This window comes from Mustelus asterias, chromosome 20 (genome assembly GCF_964213995.1).
Source record: "Mustelus asterias chromosome 20, sMusAst1.hap1.1, whole genome shotgun sequence".
Taxonomy (NCBI): Eukaryota; Metazoa; Chordata; class Chondrichthyes; order Carcharhiniformes; family Triakidae; genus Mustelus; species Mustelus asterias.
In genome coordinates, this window is record NC_135820.1 from 21,061,242 (window position 1) to 21,081,030 (window position 19,789).

A 19,789-nucleotide genomic window follows, 5' to 3' on the forward strand; every position below is an offset into this window, starting at 1 on the left:
TGCTAAAATTGCCCCTTAGTGTCCTGGGATGTGTAGATTAGAGGGATTAGCGGGTAAAATATGTAGGGATATGGGGGTAGGGCCTGGGTGGGATTGTGGTCGGTGCAGACTCGATGGGCCGAATGGCCTCTTTCTGTACTGTAGGGTTTCTATGATTTCTTCTCCAGTCTGTTTGTCTTTCAGTTCAATCATGGACTGATTTGTACCTCAGCTCCATTTACCCACCTTTCTTCATTGTCCTTACATTGATCGCGGTCAATGAAAATCCGGATTATCTCCAGCATCCCTAATTATTTTGGGGAGAGAGTTCCAAATTTCCATTCACTGGCAGGTGAACATTCCCAAAATTGTGGTGAAGAGTTCAGCGATGGGGGAATGGGCACCAGCAAATAGAAGGAATATACAGGAATGAGATACATAAAGTGAGAGTGTGAAACAGTGCCAGCTGTAATAGCTGGCCCCTTTAAGAGGCATGCCTCAGGAAAGTCCTGTGACCTGATCAGCCAATGGGGAATAAGCGTGGGATCTCGGGGCAGAGTGCGGGCTTTTGTAGCCAGACTGATCCCAGAGCTGAGAATGAACATATCGATTATAGCATTTATATGTTGTAAATATTAATAAATCCCTAGCTGTTGTTAGCTAACTGGTGGTCACCAATTATTGCATTTACTATATTGGCGATGAGGAAAACAATGTAAAATGTGGAACATTTGGAATATATTTTCTATTTGTTGTTTGTTAACTGACAGGTAGTCATCAATTTTTAAAAATTTATTTTATTTACTGATGTCACAACACTAACACTGCAATGAAGTTACTGTGCAAATCCCTTAGTCACCACACTCTGGCGCCTGTTCGGGTGCACTGAGGGAGAATTTAGCATGGCCAATGCACCTAACCAGCACGTCTTTCGGACTGTGGGAGGAAACTGGAGCACCCGGAGGAAACCCACACAGACGGGGTTGGGGGGTGGGCGCGGGGGGTGCATTTTATGGCTTTGCTTGTCCCAAAACCATAAAATCCCACCTGAGGTCAACGGACCTTCCCATTGACCACCCTCCATTCGCTCCGGTTCCCATGGTAGGCAGGGCAGTAAAATTCCAGCCAGGGAGAACATGCAGACTCCAAACAGACAGTGACCCAAGCCGGGAATCCGGGTCTCTGATGCTGTGAGGCAGCAGTGCTAACGATTGCCACCGTGCTATCCAATTTTTGTATTTACTCCAGGAATAGGTCCATATTAGATAGGAATGAACACAGAAAGACTGTGAGGAATACAAAGACAGATTTATAAAGCAATGTGATCGTACAATGTGTAGTGATTAAAGTTTGTGAGCGACAAGCACAAACAGCCATGTGGAATATGATGCAGCGGCACTAACAGAAATGTGGCTTAAAATGGTGCTTCAACAAGTGGTGATATAAACAGGGCCTAGTTTTAAGGCTGATAAAATTCAATATCCTAAATTAAAGAATTGGGCATATTGAAATCAAACACAGTCAAACCTCAGGCAGACCAATTATACAAATACACAGACGTGTCTGTGCCTGACCCATCAACCACCCATCAAAGGTCGTTACACTCTACTGAGACTTAGCAGGAGATCATGGCACCTCATTGAAATGCATCGGCCTATTGTTAGAAGCCCAGGTCGAGCCAGACTTTCTGTCACCAAGAGTTCCTGTAGATACCTTATCTGATAACAAGTTCAACAACCTGGAGATGGACACCTGGGGGGGGGCGGACCCTGGTGCCCTGTCAGGCAGACATCAAGAAACCCACTGGGTATTGGAACCCCCTCCTGGGACCTCAGTGGCCAGAAGCCAGAGAAGTTTCTGGAAAGGCAAGCAGGCTGGGAGATAAAGGGACACACTTCGAGTCACACAGGAGTGAAGACTGTGGAGCGAAGGAGACGGCCGTGACCATTCGGAAGACTGACCAGAGAAGGAAGGAAGGAAGAAGCTGCCATCGAGACTCACCTTCGTGACGACAGAACAGAGGGACTCAGAGAATCGGGCCTGCAGTTTAACCAAACCATCTTTGCGGGTTGTATACTTGAATCTGGGGTATCTTCTTGTTTGATGTGGGTAATTTAAGGGTTAATAGTGTTATTATTAATAAACTTGTTGAACCTTTACTTGTGTTTGTCCTTTGTCCACCTTGCAAATAAGGGGACCGGGGTAAAACCTTGTAGTAAGCAAACTGGTCGAAAGTATCTGAGAATTAACAAGTACAACAAACATTTAAGATATAAAGTGTTGAGAAAAGATAGAGGAAGAGAAAAGGGAGGTGGATTTGGCAATGCTGATCACAGAAGACCTTACAATAATGGAAAGAGAGAATGTCATGAATCTGGCACGGTGGCACTGCTCCCTCACAGCACCAGGGACACAGATTTGACTCCCGGCTTGGGTCACTGTCTGTGTGGAATTTGCACATTCGCCCTGTGTCTGTGTGGGTTTCCTTTGGGTGCTCTGGTTTCCTCCCACAGTCCAAAGATGTGCGGGTTAGGTGGACTGGCCATGCTAAATTGCCCGTTAGTGACAGGGGGACTAGTTAGGGTAAATGCAGGGGATTATGGGGATAGAGCCTGGGTGGGATTGTGGTCGGTGCAGATTCGATGGGCCGAATGGCTTCCTTCTGCACTGTAAGATTCTATGATTCTATGATTAAACGAACAAGAGCAGAATCCATTGAGTCAGAGTTGAGAAACAAAGGGTGAGATCACACTGCTGGGGGTATTCTATTAGCCTCCAAATGGAGAGAGAGAGGGAGAGAAACAAATCCTCAGGAAATTACAGAGTTGTCTCCTGTCCTTCCTGTTATACATTAATGATCTAGACCTTGGTGTGCAGGGCACAATTTCAAAACTTGCAGATGATACGAAAGCTGGAAGCATTGTAAACTGTGAGGAGGATAGTGTAGAACTTCAAAAGGACATAGACAGACTGGTAGAGTGGGCAGGCAAGTGGCAAGTGAAATTTAATGAAGAGAAATGTGAAGTGATTCATTTTGGTAGTAAGAATATAGAGAGACAATGTAAAATAAAAGATACAACTCTAAAGGAGCAGAGTGTAAATGTGTAAATGTGAACAAATCACTGAAGGTGGTAGGACAGGTGGAGAGAGTGGTTGATGAATCACACAGTATCCTGGGCTTTACAAATAGGAACATGGAGTACAAGGGCAAGGAAATTATGATAAACTTGTATAAAACACTCATTCATTCTCAACTGAGCAGTGTGCCCAGGTCTGGGCACCACAACTGAGGAAAGCTGTGAAGGCATTAGCAAAGATGCAGAAGAGATTCATGAGAATGGCTCCAGGAATGAGGAACTTCAATTCCATAGAATCAAAAAAGTTAGGACTATTTTCTTGGAGATGAGAAGATTGCAAGGAGATTTAACAGAGGTATTTAAAATCATGAGGGTCTGAACAGATGACATAGAAACTGTTCCTATTGGTGGCATGATCGAGAACAGGAGGGCACGAATTTGAGGTTATTTACAAAAGAAGCAATGGAGACACGAGGAGAAACATTTTTGCACATTGCGTGGTCAGGATCTGGAATGTACTGTCTGAGAGTGCGGTGGAGACAGATTCACACAGCAAGTGGTTAGTATCTGGAATGCACTGTCTGAGAGTGTGGTGGGGATAGATTCACACGGTGAGTGGTTAGGATCAGGAATGCACTGTCTGAGAGTATGGTGGAGACAGATTCACACAGTGAGTGGTTAGGATCAGGAATGCACTGTCTGAGAGTATGGTGGAGACAGATTCACACAGTGAGTGGTTAGGATCAGGAATGCACTGTCTGAGAGTGTGGTGGAGACAGATTCGCACAGAGTGGTTAGGATCAGGAATGCACTCTCTGTTAGTGTGGTGGAGACAGATTCACACAGCGAGTGGTTAGGATCAGGAATGCACTGTCTGAGAGTATGGTGGAGACAGATTCACACAGTGAGTGGTTAGGATCAGGAATGCACTGAGAGTATGGTGGAGACAGATTCACACAGTGAGTGGTTAGGATCAGGAATGCACTGTCTGAGAGTATGGTGGAGACAGATTCACACAGTGAGTGGTTAGGATCAGGAATGCACTGTCTGAGAGTGTGGTGGAGACAGATTCGCACAGAGTGGTTAGGATCAGGAATGCACTCTCTGTTAGTGTGGTGGAGACAGATTCACACAGCGAGTGGTTAGGATCAGGAATGCACTGTCTGAGAGTATGGTGGAGACAGATTCACACAGTGAGTGGTTAGGATCAGGAATGCACTGAGAGTGTGGTGGAGACAGATTCACACAGTGAGTGGTTAGGATCAGGAATGCACTCTCTGTTAGTGTGGTGGAGACAGATTCACACAGTGAGTGGTTAGGATCAGGAATGCACTGTCTGAGAGTATGGTGGAGACAGATTCACACAGTGAGTGGTTAGGATCAGGAATACACTGTCTGAGAGTGTGGTGGAGACATATTCACACAGTGAGTGGTTAGGATCAGGAATGCACTGTCTGAGAGTGTGGTGGAGACAGATTCGCACAGAGTGGTTAGGATCAGGAATGCACTCTCTGTTAGTGTGGTGGAGACAGATTCACACAGCGAGTGGTTAGGATCAGGAATGCACTGTCTGAGAGTATGGTGGAGACAGATTCACACAGTGAGTGGTTAGGATCAGGAATGCACTGAGAGTGTGGTGGAGACAGATTCACACAGTGAGTGGTTAGGATCAGGAATGCACTCTCTGTTAGTGTGGTGGAGACAGATTCACACAGTGAGTGGTTAGGATCAGGAATGCACTGTCTGAGAGTATGGTGGAGACAGATTCACACAGTGAGTGGTTAGGATCAGGAATGCACTGAGAGTGTGGTGGAGACAGATTCACACAGTGAGTGGTTAGGATCAGGAATGCACTCTCTGTTAGTGTGGTGGAGACAGATTCACACAGTGAGTGGTTAGGATCAGGAATGCACTGTCTGAGAGTATGGTGGAGACAGATTCACACAGTGAGTGGTTAGGATCAGGAATACACTGTCTGAGAGTGTGGTGGAGACATATTCAGACAGTGAGTGGTTAGGATCAGGAACTCACTCTCTGTTAGTGTGGTGGAGACTGATTCAATCAGTGAGTGGCTAGGATCTGGAAAGTACTGTCTGAGAATGTGGTGGAGACTTACCCAAAAAGGAAGAATGTGCAGAGTTATGGAGAGAAGATAGAATATTGGTATTACATGAATTGCTCCTCAAGAGGGCCAGCATGAACATAACAGACCAAATGGCCTCCTTCTGTCTTTTATCCATGATTCTATGTTTCTATGAGCAAGATTGATGGAGTTGTGATATCCACTGTGAAATGGGAATTTTAATTACCCAAATATTGATTGACACTGTCCCAGAGTAAAGAATAAAGACAGGGAGGAATTTCTGAAATGTGTTCGGGAGGCCTTCTGTTCTCAACCAAATGAGGAAGAAGGTGTTGCTGGATTTGGTGCTGGGAAAGCGATGGCCAAGTGGACTTAGGTAAGAGTGACCATTGTAACATAAGGTTTAGAATAGTAATGGAGAAAAGCAAGGTTGCAGATGAAGTATAATGTCTAGATTGAGAGTGGTTAATTGGAAAGTGGTAAGTAGGCATCTAGCCAGGGTAAAATGGAACCAAAGACTGACAGGAAAAACTGCAACAGGACAATGGGTGTGTTTTAAGGAAGAGATGCTTCAGGTACAAGCTAGGTACATTCCAGCAAGAGGAAAAAGCAGAGGAACCAAAATCAGAGCCCCTTGGATGACAATAGAAATGGAGAACATAATGAAACATAAACAAGTCTTTGATGGATCAGGTAAATTCTTCAATAGCAGTCTGGTTAAATACAACTGGCTGAGAGGGGAAAGGAGGAGGAAAATAAGACTGGCAAAGAGAGAATATGAGAATAAAATGGCTGTGAAAAACAAATGGAATCGAAAAAACCTGTTGTAGTAAGTGAATAGTAAGGCCATAGTAAGAACCAAAGAAATAGCAGGGGTAGAGTACACAGCTGCTTGAACCTGCTCCATCATTCAATACTATCATAGCTGGTCTTCTGCATCAACTCCACTGTCCCACATACTCCCTATGGCTTGATTCACTGAGAGACCAAACATCTGTCTATCTCAGTCTTAAATATATTCAATGATGGAGCATCCACAATCCTCATGATAGAGAATTTCACAGATTCACAATCCTTCAAGTGAAGAACTGTCTCCTCAATGATTGATCCCCCTATTCTGAGACTGTGCCCCCACATTCGAGATCCTCCAGCCACCAGAAACTGTTTCTATTTATTTACTCCACAACACTCAAGAAACTCAACATCATCCAGGATAAAGCAGCCCACTTGATTGGCACCACCTCCACAAACATTCACTCCCTCCACCGACACAGTGGCAATAGTGTGTACCATCTACAAGACGCACTGCAGGAATTCACCAAGGCTCCTCAGGCAGCACCTTCCAAACCCACAATCACTACCATCTAGAAGGACAAGAGCAGCAGAAACCCAAGAACATCACCACCTGGAGGTTCCCCTCCAAGTCACCATCCTGAGTTGAAAAATATCGTAATTTGGAAAATATCATCATTCCTTCACTGTCACTGGATCAAAATCCTGGAATTCTCTTCCTAACAGCACTGTGGCTGTACTTACACCACACGGACTGCAGCAGTTCAAGAAGGCAGCTCACCACCATCTTCTCAAGGGCAATTAGGAATGGGCAGAAAATGCTGGCCTAGCCAGCGACACCCACATCACATAAATGAGTGATCCTTTCCACCACTTTACTGATGATTGAGAGTAGACTGATGGTTGGGTAGGATTTGTCCTGCCTTTTCTATACGACATACCTGGGCAATTTTCCACATTGTTGGGTAGATGACAGTGAACAGCTTGGTTTAGGATGTGGCAAGTTCTGGAGCACAAATATTCAATACAATTACTGGAATATTGTCAGGGCCCTTAGCCTTTGCTGTGTCCAGTGTCTTCAGCCATTTCTTGATATCACGTGGAGTGAATTGAGTGAATTGTGATGCTGGGGACCTCTGGAGGAGGCCAAGATGGATTATTCACTCGGCACTTCTGGCTGAAGATTGCTGCGAAAGCTTCAGCCGTATCTTTTACACTGATGTGCTGGGCTCCCCATCATTGAGGATGGGGATATATGTGGAGACTCCTCCTCCTGCAATGTCAGCATATATAGGCCAGACTTGTAACATCTATGTATTTCGGGGATCTGATTGTGGTTTTTAAGCTGATTAAAGGATTCCATGCATAGATGGAAAGAAACTATTTCCACTGGTTTGAGGATCGACTACAAGGAGCAAAACCTTAAAATTACAGTCATTTATATATATAGAAACACAGAGCGATCCCAGCACTGACCCTTGGAAAGCATCACTGCCAACCATTTCCCACAACTCTGTTTTCTGTCCTTAAGCCACTTTTAAAAAAAATCAAAGCTGACACTAACTTTCCTACTCCATGAGCCTCAATTTTGTTAACCAGCCTTTTTATGGTACTTTTTAAAATCCTTTCTTAAAATCCAGAGAGAAAAGATTTACTCGATTCCCTTTGTTGACCTTCTCTGCTGCCGAGTCAAAAAAGGTTCAAATTGAATTTAAGAAATCTGGAAATGAAAAGCTAGCCTCAGTATTGGTGATGAAACTTTTGAGGATTGTTGTAAAAACTGGTTCCTTTAGGGAAGGAAATCTGCCGTCCTTACCTGGCCTGGTCTATATGCGACTCCAGACCCACAGCAACATGGTTGACTCTTATCTGTCCTCGGAAATGGCCTAGCAAGCCATTTGGTTCGATCAAACTGCTACATAAAAATCAATAAAGAATGAAACTGGACGGACGAACTTCCATTGACCGAGCCACCAGAATCAATGGCTGGAATTCTCTGGTCTCGCACGCCCCACTACTGCTGCCAGACAGACGGCGAATTTGACTCTCAGCCAAATCTCCATTCACAGCAGTGGAACCGGAGAATCCCAGCCACGGACGAGGTGGGATAATTGTAGCTATGGACGAGGTGGGAGAATTGCAGCCACGGGCAAGGTGGGAGAATCATAGCCACGGGCAAGGTGGGAGAATTGCAGCCACGGGCAAGGTGGGAGAATCATAGCCACGGGCAAGGTGGGAGAATCATAGCCACGGGCAAGGTGGGAGAATTGCAGCCACGGGCAAGGTGGGGGAATTGTAGCCATGGGTGAGGTGGGAGAATCGTAGCCACAGGCAAGGTGGGAAAATCATAGCCACGGGCAAGGTGGGAGAATTGTAGCCACGGGCGAGGTGGGAGAATTGTAGCCACGGGCGAGGTGGGAGAATTGTAGCCACAGGCGAGGTGGGAGAATTGTAGCCACGGGCAAGGTGGGAGAATTGCAGCAACGGGCGAGGTGGGAGAATCCAGCCTAACAACTGCAATCACAGATCCTGCAAAGTCCTTCTTATCAACATCTGAGGGCTTGTGCAAAAATTGGCAGAGCTGTCTCACAGACTAGTCAAGTTACAGCCGGATGTAGTCACACTCACGGAATCATACCTTACAGATAATGTCCCAGACACCACCATCGCCATCCCTGGACATGTCCTGTCTCACTGGCAAGAGAGACCCAGCAGATGTAGTGGCACAACGGTATACATAGAACATAGAACATAGAAAGCCACAGCACAAACAGGCCCTTCGGCCCACAAGTTGCGCTGATCATATCCCTACCTCTAGGCCTATCTATAGCCCTCAATCCCATTAAATCCCATGTACTCATCCAGAAGTCTCTTAAAAGACCCCAACGAGTTTGCCTCCACCACCACCGACGTCAGCCGATTCCACTCACCCACCACCCTCTGAGTGAAAAACTTACCCCTGACATCTCCTCTGTACCTACCCCCCAGCACCTTAAACCTGTGTCCTCTCGTAGCAACCATTTCAGCCCTTGGAAATAGCCTCTGAGAGTCTACCCTATCCAGACCTCTCAACATCTTGTAAACCTCTATCAGGTCACCTCTCATCCTTCGTCTCTCCAGGGAGAAGAGACCAAGCTCCCTCAACCTATCCTCATAAGGCATGCCCCCCAATTCAGGCAACATCCTTGTAAATCTCCTCTGCACCCTTTCAATGGCTTCAACATCTTTCCTGTAATGAGGTGACCAGAACTGCGCGCAGTACTCCAAGTGGGGTCTAACCAGGGTCCTATAAAGCTGCAGCATTATCTCCCGACTCCTAAACTCAATCCCTCGATTAATGAAGGCTAGTACGCCGTACGCCTTCTTGACCGCATCCTCCACCTGCGAGGCCGATTTAAGAGTCCTATGGACCCGGACCCCAAGGTCCTTCTGATCCTCTACACTGCTAAGAATGGTACCCTTCATATTATACTGCTGCTTCATCCCATTGGATCTGCCAAAATGGATCACTACACACTTATCCGGGTTGAAGTCCATCTGCCACTTCTCCGCCCAGTCTTGCATTCTATCTATGTCTCGCTGCAACTTCTGACATCCCTCCAAACTATCCACAACACCACCTACCTTGGTGTCGTCAGCAAACTTACCAACCCATCCCTCCACTTCCTCATCCAGGTCATTTATGAAAATGACAAACAGCAAGGGTCCCAGAACAGATCCCTGGGGCACTCCACTGGTCACTGACCTCCATGCAGAGAAAGACCCCTCCACAGCCACTCTCTGCCTTCTGCAGGCAAGCCAGTTCTGGATCCACAAGGCAACAGCCCCTTGGATCCCATGCCCTCTCACTTTCTCAAGAAGTCTTGCATGGGGGACCTTATCGAACGCCTTGCTGAAGTCCATATAGACCACATCCACCGCTCTTCCTTCGTCAATGTGTTTGGTCACATTTTCAAAGAACTCAACCAGGCTCGTAAGGCACGACCTGCCCTTGACAAAGCCGTGCTGACTACTTTTGATCATACTAAACTTCTCTAGATGATCATAAATCCTGTCTCTCAGGATCCTCTCCATCAACTTACCAACCACTGAGGTTAGACTCACCGGTCGGTAATTTCCCGGGCTGTCCCTGTTCCCTTTCTTGAATATAGGGACCACATCTGCAATCCTCCAATCCTCCGGAACCTCTCCCGTCTCCATCGATGATGCAAAGATCATCGCCAAAGGCTCCGCAATCTCCTCCCTCGCCTCCCACAGTAACCTGGGGTACATCCCATCCGGTCCCGGCGACTTACCAACCTTGATGCCATTCAATAGTTCCAACACATCCTCTTTCTTTATGTCCACATGCTCGATCCTTTCTGTCCACCGCAAACCAGCAGTACAACCACCCAGATCCCTTTCCACCGTGAATACCGAGGTAAAGTATTCATTAAGCACCTCCGCCATTTCTAACGGTTCCGCACAAACTTTTCCCCCTTCACCTTTTAAGGGTCCTATGCCTTCACATCTCATCCTTTTACTCTTGACATATTTGTAGAAAGCCTTGGGATTCTCCTTAATCTTACCCGCCAAGGTCTTCTCATGACCCCTTCTCGCTCTCCTAATTTCCTTCAGTTAGGTGGGAGTTGCTCTGGGAGTCCTCAACATTGACTCCAGACCTCAATGTGTCTCATGGCACCAGATTAAACATGGGCAAGCTGATTACCATGTACCACAACACCACCGCCCCCCCCCCCACCCAACCTAACCATTGGCTGATAAATCAAAACTCCTCCATGTTGAACACCAATTGGAAGAAACACTGATGGTGGCAATGGCACAGAATGTACTTCAACCTCCATCACATGTGGGGAACTTCAATGTCTGTTACCAAGAGTGGCTCGTAGCATCACCGCAGACCAAGCTGGCCGGCTCCTAAAGGACATAGCTGCTAGACTGAGACTGCAGCGGGTGGTGAGGGAACCAACAAGAAGGAAAAACCTAATTGACCTCAGCCTCACCAACCTACCTACCACAGATGCATCTGTCCATGGCATTATCAGTAGGAGTCCTTGTCATAGAGTCATAGTAAGAAGTCTCACAACACCACTTAAAGTCCAACAGATTTATTTGGTAGCACAAGTTTTCAGAGCGCTGCTCCTTCATCAGGTGAGTGGGAGTTCTGTTCACAAGCAGAGCATATAAAGACACAAACTCGATTTACAAGATAATGGTTGGAATGTGAGTCTTTACAGGTAATCAAGTCTTAAAGGTATAGACAATGTGAGTGGAGAGAGGGTTAAGCACAGGTTAAAGAGATGTGTATTGTCTTCAGCCAGGACAGTTAGTGAGATTTTGAAAGCCCAGGCAAGTCGTGGGGGTTACAAATAGTGTGACATGAACCCAAGATCCCGGTTGAAGCCGTCCTCATGTGTGCGGAACTTGGCTATCAGTTTCTGCTCAGCGACTCTGTGCTGTCGTGTGTCATGAAAGCTGCCTTGGAGAACGCTTACCCGAAGATCAGAGACTGAATGCCCGTGACCGCTGAAGTGTTCCCCAACAGGAAGAGAACACTCCTGCCTGGTGATTGTTGAGTGGTGTTCATTCATCCGTTGTCGTAGCATCTGCATGGTCTCCCCAATGTACCATGCCTCGGGACATGCTTTCCTGCAGCGTATCAGGTAGACAACGTTGGCCGAGTTGCAAGAGTATGTACCGTGTACCTGGTGGATGGTGTTCTTTTGGATGAAGAACTGGTTGTTGAAGGTGAAGGCATTGTGGTCCAGGATGAAGCGGATGAGTTGTAAAATTGCATCTGGAGATTGGCAGTTGTCGGTGTTGAGTACTGAGGCAGTTGCAGCAATGCCATCGTCCTGGGGGATGCTGGTGTAGAGTGCCGAGAGATCCACTGTTACAAACACGGGACAACGGCGGACAGAGTACCCTTCGTCGTCCAGTACTTCCCCGGAGCGGAGAAGCTACGACATCTTCTCCGGAGCCTTCAACATGTCATCGATGAAGACGAACATCTCGCCAAAGCCATCCCCACAACCCCACTTCTTGCCTTCAAACAACCCCACAACCTCAAACAGACCATTGTCCGCAGCAAACTACCCAGCCTTCAGGAGAACAGTGACCACGACACCACACAACCCTGCCACAGCATCCTCTGCAAGATGTGCCGGGTCATCGACATGGATGCCATCATCTCACGTGAGAACACCATCCACCAGGTACACAGTACATACTCTTGTAACTCGGTCAATGTTGTCTACCTGATACCCTGTAGGAAAGGATGTCCCGAGGCATGGTTCATTGGGGAGACCATGCAGGCACTACGACAACGGATGAATGAACACCGCTCGACAATCACCAGGCAGGAGTGTTCTCTTCCTGTTGGGGAACACTTCAGCAGTCACGGGCATTCAGTCTCTGATCTTCGTGTAAGCGTTCTCCAAGGCAGCCTTCACGACACATGACAATGCAGAACCGCTGAGCAGAAACTGATAGCCAAGTTCCGCACACATGAGGACAGCCTCAACCGGGATCTTGGGTTCATGTCACACTATCTGTAACCCCCACAACTTGCCTGGGCTTGCAAAATCTCACTAACTGCCTGGCTGGAGACAATACACATCTCTTTAACCTGTGGTTAACCCTTTTTCCACTCACGTTGTCTGTACCTTTAAGACTTGATTACCTGTAAAGACTCGCATTCCAACCATTATTTTGTAAATTGAGTTTGTGTCTTTATATGCCCTGTTTGTGAACAGAACTCCCACTCACCTGATGAAGGAGCAGCTTCTGAAAGCTAGTGGCTTGTGCTACCAAATAAACCTGTTGGACTTTAACCCGGTGTTGTGAGACTTCTTACTGTGTTTACCCCAGTCCAACGCCGGCATCTCCACATCATACAGTCATAGGGCAGAGAAAAGCCCCTTCAGCCCATCAAGTCTGCGCCGATAATAACTACCACTAAAGTCGTGCTAATCACATTTTCCTGCACTTGTCCCATATCCTTGAATGTTATGGTGTCTCAAGTGCTCATCCAAATACCTTTTAAAGGTTGTAAGGTTTCTGGCCTCCACTACCTTCCCAAGATGTGCATTCCAGATTCCCACCACCCTCTGAGTGAAAAATAAAATTCTCTAACCAAGTTTCCCTGAATTCCATGTGCTTCAACCTTCGCAATCAGTCTCTCATGTGGAACCTTGTCAAAAGCTTTGCTAAAATCCATAACAACTACATCAACTGCACTTCCCTCATCCACACATTTGACCCTATTTTCAAAAAATTCGACCAAATTTGTCCTCTGACAAAGCCACACTGATTATCCCTAATAAAGCCATGTCTTTCCAAGTGGATATTATTCTCTCCTTCAGAATTTTCTCCAATAGTTTCCATATCACTGATGTGAGACTCACCGGTCTATAATTTCCTGGTTTATCTCGTCCACCCTTCTTGAAAAGTGGAACTACATTAGCCGTCCTCCAGACTTCTAGCACTTCCCCTGTGGCCAGGGAGGAAATAAAAATTTGTGTCAGAGCTCCTGCAATTTCCTGCCTTGCCTCCCACAGCAGCCTGGGATGCAATACATCTGGGTCTGGGGAATTGTCCATTTTTAAGCCTGTAAAAACCTCCAATACCTCCCCATTTCCTATGTGAAAATGTTCAAGGTCCTCACAGTCCCTTTTCCTGAATTCTGTACCTACGTACTCCTTATCCTGAGTAAAGACCGATGAGAAGTATTCATTTAACACCCTTCCAATGTCCTGCGGCTAATAAGCAGATTGCCCCCTTGGTCCCTAAATGGCCATTGTCTATCCCTGGCTAACCTCTTCCTCTTAATTCTCCCTAATCCTGTGCAAGTTCTTTTTCAGGCCCCCTTTAACTCCCTTCTCAAGTTCCCTCTTCCTATATTCCACTTTGGCCGCAGCTGAATTGCTCCCTTTGGATTTTCTAAAAACCTTTCTCTTTTTTCTCAACCAATTCCAGATACCCAGGGTCCCCTGAACTTATTGCTCCTACATTTCCCCCCATAGGGAACATATTGGACTTGTATCTCTTGTGTCGCTGTCCCGGTGTAACGTGTCCTCACAGGTCCCGGTGAAATGTGTCCCATGCCGGTTGCGGTGAAGCGTGTCCCTCGCAGTCCCGGTGAAGCGTGTCCCTCACAGGTCCTGGTGAAGTCTGTCCCTCACAGGTTCCAGTGAAGTGTGTCCCTCACAGGTCCCGGTGAAGTGTGTCCCTCGCAGGTCCCGGTGAAGCGTGTCCCTCGCAGGTCCTGGTGAAGTGTGTCCCTCGCAGGTCGTGGTGAAGTGTGTCCCTCACAGGTCCTGGTGAAGTGTGTCCCTCACAGGTCCCGGTGAAGTGTGTCCCTCGCAGGTCCCGGTGAAGCGTGTCCCTCGCAGGTCCCGGTGAAGTGTGTCCCTCGCAGGTCCCGGTGAAGCGTGTCCCTCGCAGGTCCTGGTGAAGTGTGTCCCTCGCAGGTCCCGGTGAAGCGTGTCCCTCGCAGGTCCTGGTGAAGCGTGTCCCTCGCAGGTCCCAGTGAAATGTGTCCCTTGCAGGTCCTGATCAAGCGTGTTCCTCCGAGGTCCCAGTGAAAGGTGTGCCTCATAGGTCCCGGTGAAATTGTCCCATGCCGGTTGCGGTGAAGCGTGTCCTTCATAGGTCCTAGTGAAGTGTGTCCCTCGCAGGTCCCGGTGAAGTGTGTCCCTCGCAGGTCCCGGTGAAGTGTGTCCCTCGCAGGTCGTGGTGAAGTGTGTCCCTCGCAGGTCCTGGTGAAGTGTGTCCCTCGCAGGTCCCGGTGAAGCGTGTCCCTCGCAGGTCCTAGTGAAGTGTGTCCCTCGCAGGTCCCGGTGAAGTGTGTCCCTCGCAGGTCCCGGTGAAGTGTGTCCCTCGCAGGTCGTGGTGAAGTGTGTCCCTCGCAGGTCCTGGTGAAGTGTGTCCCTCACAGGTCCCGGTGAAGTGTGTCCCTCACAGGTCCCGGTGAAGTGTGTCCCTCGCAGGTCCTGGTGAAGCGTGTCCCTCAAAGGTCCCGGTGAAGCTGGTCCCTCGCAGGTCCCGGTGAAATGTGTCCCTCGCAGGTCCTGGTGAAGCGTGTCCCTCGCAGGTCCCGGTGAAGTGTGTCCCCCACAGGTCCCAGTGAAGTGTGTCCCTCACAAGTGCCGGTGAAGTGTGTCCCTCACAGGTCCCGGTGTAATGTGTCCCTCGCAGGTCCTGGTGAAGTGTGTCCCTCACAGGTCCCGGTGAAGTGTGTGCCTCACAGGTCCCGGTGAAATGTGTCCCTCGCAGGTCCTGGTGAAGTGTGTCCCTCACAGGTCCCGGTGAAGTGTGTCCCTCACAGGTCCCGGTGAAGTGTGTCCCTCACAGGTCCCGGTGAAATGTGTCCCTCGCAGGTCCTGGTGAAATGTGTCCCTCACAGGTCCTGATCAAGCGTGTTCCTCCGAGGTCCCAGTGAAAGGTGTGCCTCACAGGTCTCGGTGTAATGTGTCCCATGCCGGTCGCGGTGAAGCGTGTCCCTCGCAGGTCCTATTGAAATGTGTCCCTCGTAGGTCCCAGTGAAGCGTGTGCCTCACAGGTCCAGATGAAATGTGTCCCTCACAAGTTCCGGTGAAGTGTGTCCCTCGCAGGTCCTGGTGAAGTGTGTCCCTCGCAGGTCCTGGTGAAGCGTGTCCCTTGCAGATCCCGGTGAAGTGTGTCCCTTGCAGGTCCTGGTGAAGCGTGTCCCTTGCAGGTCCCGGTGAAGCGTGACCCTCGCAGTCCCGGTGAAGCATGTCCTTTGCAGGTCCCGGTGAAGCATGTCCCTCGCAGTCCCGATGAAGCGTGTCACTCACAGGTCCCGGTGAAGGGTGTCCCTCGCAGTCCCGGTGAAGCGTGTCCCTCATAGGTCCTAGTGAAGCGTGTCCCTCACAGGTCCCGGTGAAGTGTGTCCCTCACAGGTCCTGGTGAAGTGTGTCCCTCACAGGTCCTAGTGAAGCGTGTCCCTCACAGGTCCCGGTGAAATGTGTCCCTCGCTGGTCCCGGTGAAGTCTGTCCCTCACAGGTCCCGGTGAAGCGTGTCCCTCATAGGTCCCGGTGAAATGTGTCCCTCGCAGGTCCCGGTGAAGCGTGTCCCTCACAGGTCCGGTGAAGTGTGTCCCTCACAGGTCGTGGTGAAATGTGTCCCTCGCTGGTCCCGGTGAAGTCTGTCCCTCACAGGTCCCGGTGAAGCGTGTCCCTCATAGGTCCCGGTGAAATGTGTCCCTCGCAGGTCCCGGTGAAATGTGTCCCTCACAGGTCCCGGTGAAGTGTGTCCCTCACAGGTCCTGGTGAAATGTGTCCCTTGCAGGTCCTGATCAAGCGTGTTCCTCCGAGGTCCCAGTGAAAGGTGTGCCTCATAGGTCCCGGTGAAATTGTCCCATGCCGGTTGCGGTGAAGCGTGTCCTTCATAGGTCCTAGTGAAGTGTGTCCCTCGCAGGTCCCGGTGAAGTGTGTCCCTCGCAGGTCCCGGTGAAGTGTGTCCCTCGCAGGTCGTGGTGAAGTGTGTCCCTCGCAGGTCCTGGTGAAGTGTGTCCCTCACAGGTCCCAGTGAAGTGTGTCCCTCGCAGGTCCCGGTGAAGTGTGTCCCTCGCAGGTCCCGGTGAAGTGTGTCCCTCGCAGGTCCCGGTGAAGTGTGTCCCTCGCAGGTCGTGGTGAAGTGTGTCCCTCACAGGTCCCGGTGAAGTGTGTCCCTCACAGGTCCCGGTGAAGTGTGTCCCTCACAGGTCCCGGTGAAGTGTGTCCCTCGCAGGTCCCGGTGAAGTGTGTCCCTCGCAGGTTGTGGTGAAGTGTGTCCCTCACAGGTCCCGGTGAAGTGTGTCCCTCGCAGGTCCCGGTGAAGTGTGTCCCTCGCAGGTTGTGGTGAAGTGTGTCCCTCACAGGTCCCGGTGAAGTGTGTCCCTCACAGGTCCCGGTGAAGTGTGTCCCTCACAGGTCCCGGTGAAGTGTGTCCCTCACAGGTCCCGGTGAAGTGTGTCCCTCGCAGGTCCCGGTGAAGTGTGTCCCTCACAGGTCCCGGTGAAGTGTGTCCCTCACAGGTCCCGGTGAAATGTGTCCCTCGCAGGTCCTGGTGAAGTGTGTGCCTCACAGGTCCTGGTGAAGCGTGTCCCTCACAGGTCCTGGTGAAGCGTGTCCCTCACAGGTCCTGATCAAGCGTGTTCCTCCGAGGTCCCAGTGAAAGGTGTGCCTCACAGGTCTCGGTGTAATGTGTCCCATGCCGGTCGCGGTGAAGCGTGTCCCTCGCAGGTCCTATTGAAATGTGTCCCTCGTAGGTCCCAGTGAAGCGTGTGCCTCACAGGTCCAGATGAAATGTGTCCCTCACAAGTTCCGGTGAAGTGTGTCCCTCACAAGTTCCGGTGAAGTGTGTCCCTCGTAGGTCCGGTGAAGTGTGTCCCTTGCGTGTCCCGGTGAAATGTGTCCCTCGCAGGTCCTGGTGAAGCGTGTCCCTTGCAGGTCCCGGTGAAGCGTGACCCTCGCAGTCCCGGTGAAGCATGTCCTTTGCAGGTCCCGGTGAAGCGTGTCCCTCGCAGTCCCGATGAAGCGTGTCACTCACAGGTCCCGGTGAAGGGTGTCCCTCGCAGTCCCGGTGAAGCGTGTCCCTCATAGGTCCCGGTGAAGTCTGTCCCTCACAGGTCCCGGTGAAATGTGTCCCTCGCTGGTCCCGGTGAAGTCTGTCCCTCACAGGTCCCGGTGAAGCGTGTCCCTCACAGGTCCCGGTGAAGTGTGTCCCTCATAGGTCCCGGTGAAATGTGTCCCTCGCTGGTCCCGGTGAAGCGTGTCCCTCACAGGTCCCAGTGAAGTGTGTCCCTCACAGGTCCTGGTGAAATGTGTCCCTCGCAGGCCCCGGTGAAGTGTGTCCCTCGCAGGTCCCGGTGAAGCGTGTCCCTCGCAGGTCCCGGTGAAGCGTGTCCCTCGCAGGTCCCGGTGAAGCGTGTCCCTCGCAGGTCCCGGTGAAGCGTGTCCCTCGCAGGTCCTGGTGAAGCGTGTCCCTCGCAGGTCCCGGTGAAGCGTGTCCCTCGCAGGTCCCGGTGAAGCGTGTCCCTCGCAGGTCCCGGTGAAGCGTGTCCCTCGCAGGTCCTGGTGAAGCGTGTCCCTCACAGGTCCCGGTGAAGTGTGTCCCTCACAGGTCCCGGTGAAATGTGTCCCTCGCAGGTCCTGGTGAAGTGTGTCCCTCACAGGTCCCGGTGAAGTGTGTCCCTCACAGGTCCCGGTGAAGTGTGTCCCTCACAGGTCCCGGTGAAATGTGTCCCTCGCAGGTCCTGGTGAAATGTGTCCCTCACAGGTCCCGGTGAAATGTGTCCCTCGCAGGTCCTGGTGAAATGTGTCCCTCACAGGTCCCGGTGAAATGTGTCCCTCGCAGGTCCTGGTGAAGTGTGTCCCTCACAGGTCCCGGGGAAGTGTGTCCCCCACAGGTCCCGGTGAAATGTGTCCCTCGCAGGTCCTGGTGAAGTGTGTGCCTCACAGGTCCTGGTGAAGCGTGTCCCTCACAAGTCCTGATCAAGCGTGTTCCTCCGAGGTCCCAGTGAAAGGTGTGCCTCATAGGTCCCGGTGAAATGTGTCCCATGCCGGTCGCGGTGAAGCATGTCCCTCGCAGGTCCCGGTGAAGTGTGTCCCTCATAGGTCCTGGTGAAGCGTGTCCCTCGCAGGTCCCAGTGAAGTGTGTCCCTCGCAGGTCGTGGTGAAGTGTGTCCCTCGGAGGTCCCGGTGAAGTGTGTCCCTCGCAGGTCCCGGTGAAGTGTGTCCCTCGCAGGTCCCGGTGAAGTGTGTCCCTCGCAGGTCCCGGTGAAGTGTGTCCCTCGCAGGTCCCAGTGAAGTGTGTCCCTCGCAGGTCCCGGTGAAGTGTGTCCCTCGCAGGTCCTGGTGAAGTGTGTCCCTCGCAGGTCCCGGTGAAGTGTGTCCCTCGCAGGTCCCGGTGAAGTGTGTCCCTCGCAGGTCCTGGTGAAGTGTGTCCCTCGCAGGTCCTGGTGAAGTGTGTCCCTCGCAGGTCCCGGTGAAGTGTGTCCCTCGCAGGTCCTGGTGAAGTGTGTCTGTTGCAGGTCCCGGTGAAGCGTGTCCCTCACAGGTCTGGTTCAGCTGATTGCACAATGTTCAACACCATTCGTGTGTGCTCAGATACTGGAGCAGTTCATGTCGAAATGCAGCAAGACCTGGACAATATCCAGACTTGGGCTGACAAGTGGCAAGTAACATTCACATCACACAATTACCAGCCAATAACCATATCCAACATGAGAGAATCCAACTATTTCCTCTTGACATTGAACAACATTATCATAGCTGAATCCCCCCACTATCAGCATTCTGAGGATTATCATTGACTTGAAACTGAACTGGACTAGCCATATAAATTCCATGGCAATAAGAGCAGGTAAGAGGCTAGAAATCCTGCAGAGACTAACTCACCTCCTGACTCCTCAAAACCTTGTATTAAACATTATAATCAATTCTCATCAATTTGTTTTCAATAGACCCAAAAATGAGTCAAGGGGAACACTAATACTGGAGAGGTTTGAATTCCAAGTTCACCAGTTCCTCTCAAGCATTGTTATAGTCACTGAGTGGGATTTTACGGCCTTGCTCGTCCCAAAACCATAAAATCCCGCCCCAGGTCAACGGACCTTCCCACTGTCCGCCCCTTGCCTGCTCCTATTCCCGTGGCGGGCGGGGTGGTAAAATTCCGGCCACTATGTCAACTCCCAAATTATTCATTTACTTGATCTCAAAGTGTTCTTTAGTGAAAGAAATCTATCAAACTGTATTCAGATAAATCAATACTCATTGTTTCCACTCTACACATCAACCACTCACTGACTGACATTTATTTCATGATGTGGAGATGCCAGCGTTGGACTGGGGT

General features: G+C 50.1%; 1 protein-coding gene across 7 annotated transcripts in view; it reads right to left on the minus strand.

Moving 5' to 3' along the window:
* Positions 1-19,789, minus strand: part of pltp (phospholipid transfer protein) — a 147,996-nt gene that overhangs the window by 79,521 nt on the left and 48,686 nt on the right. The window lies entirely within an intron of this gene.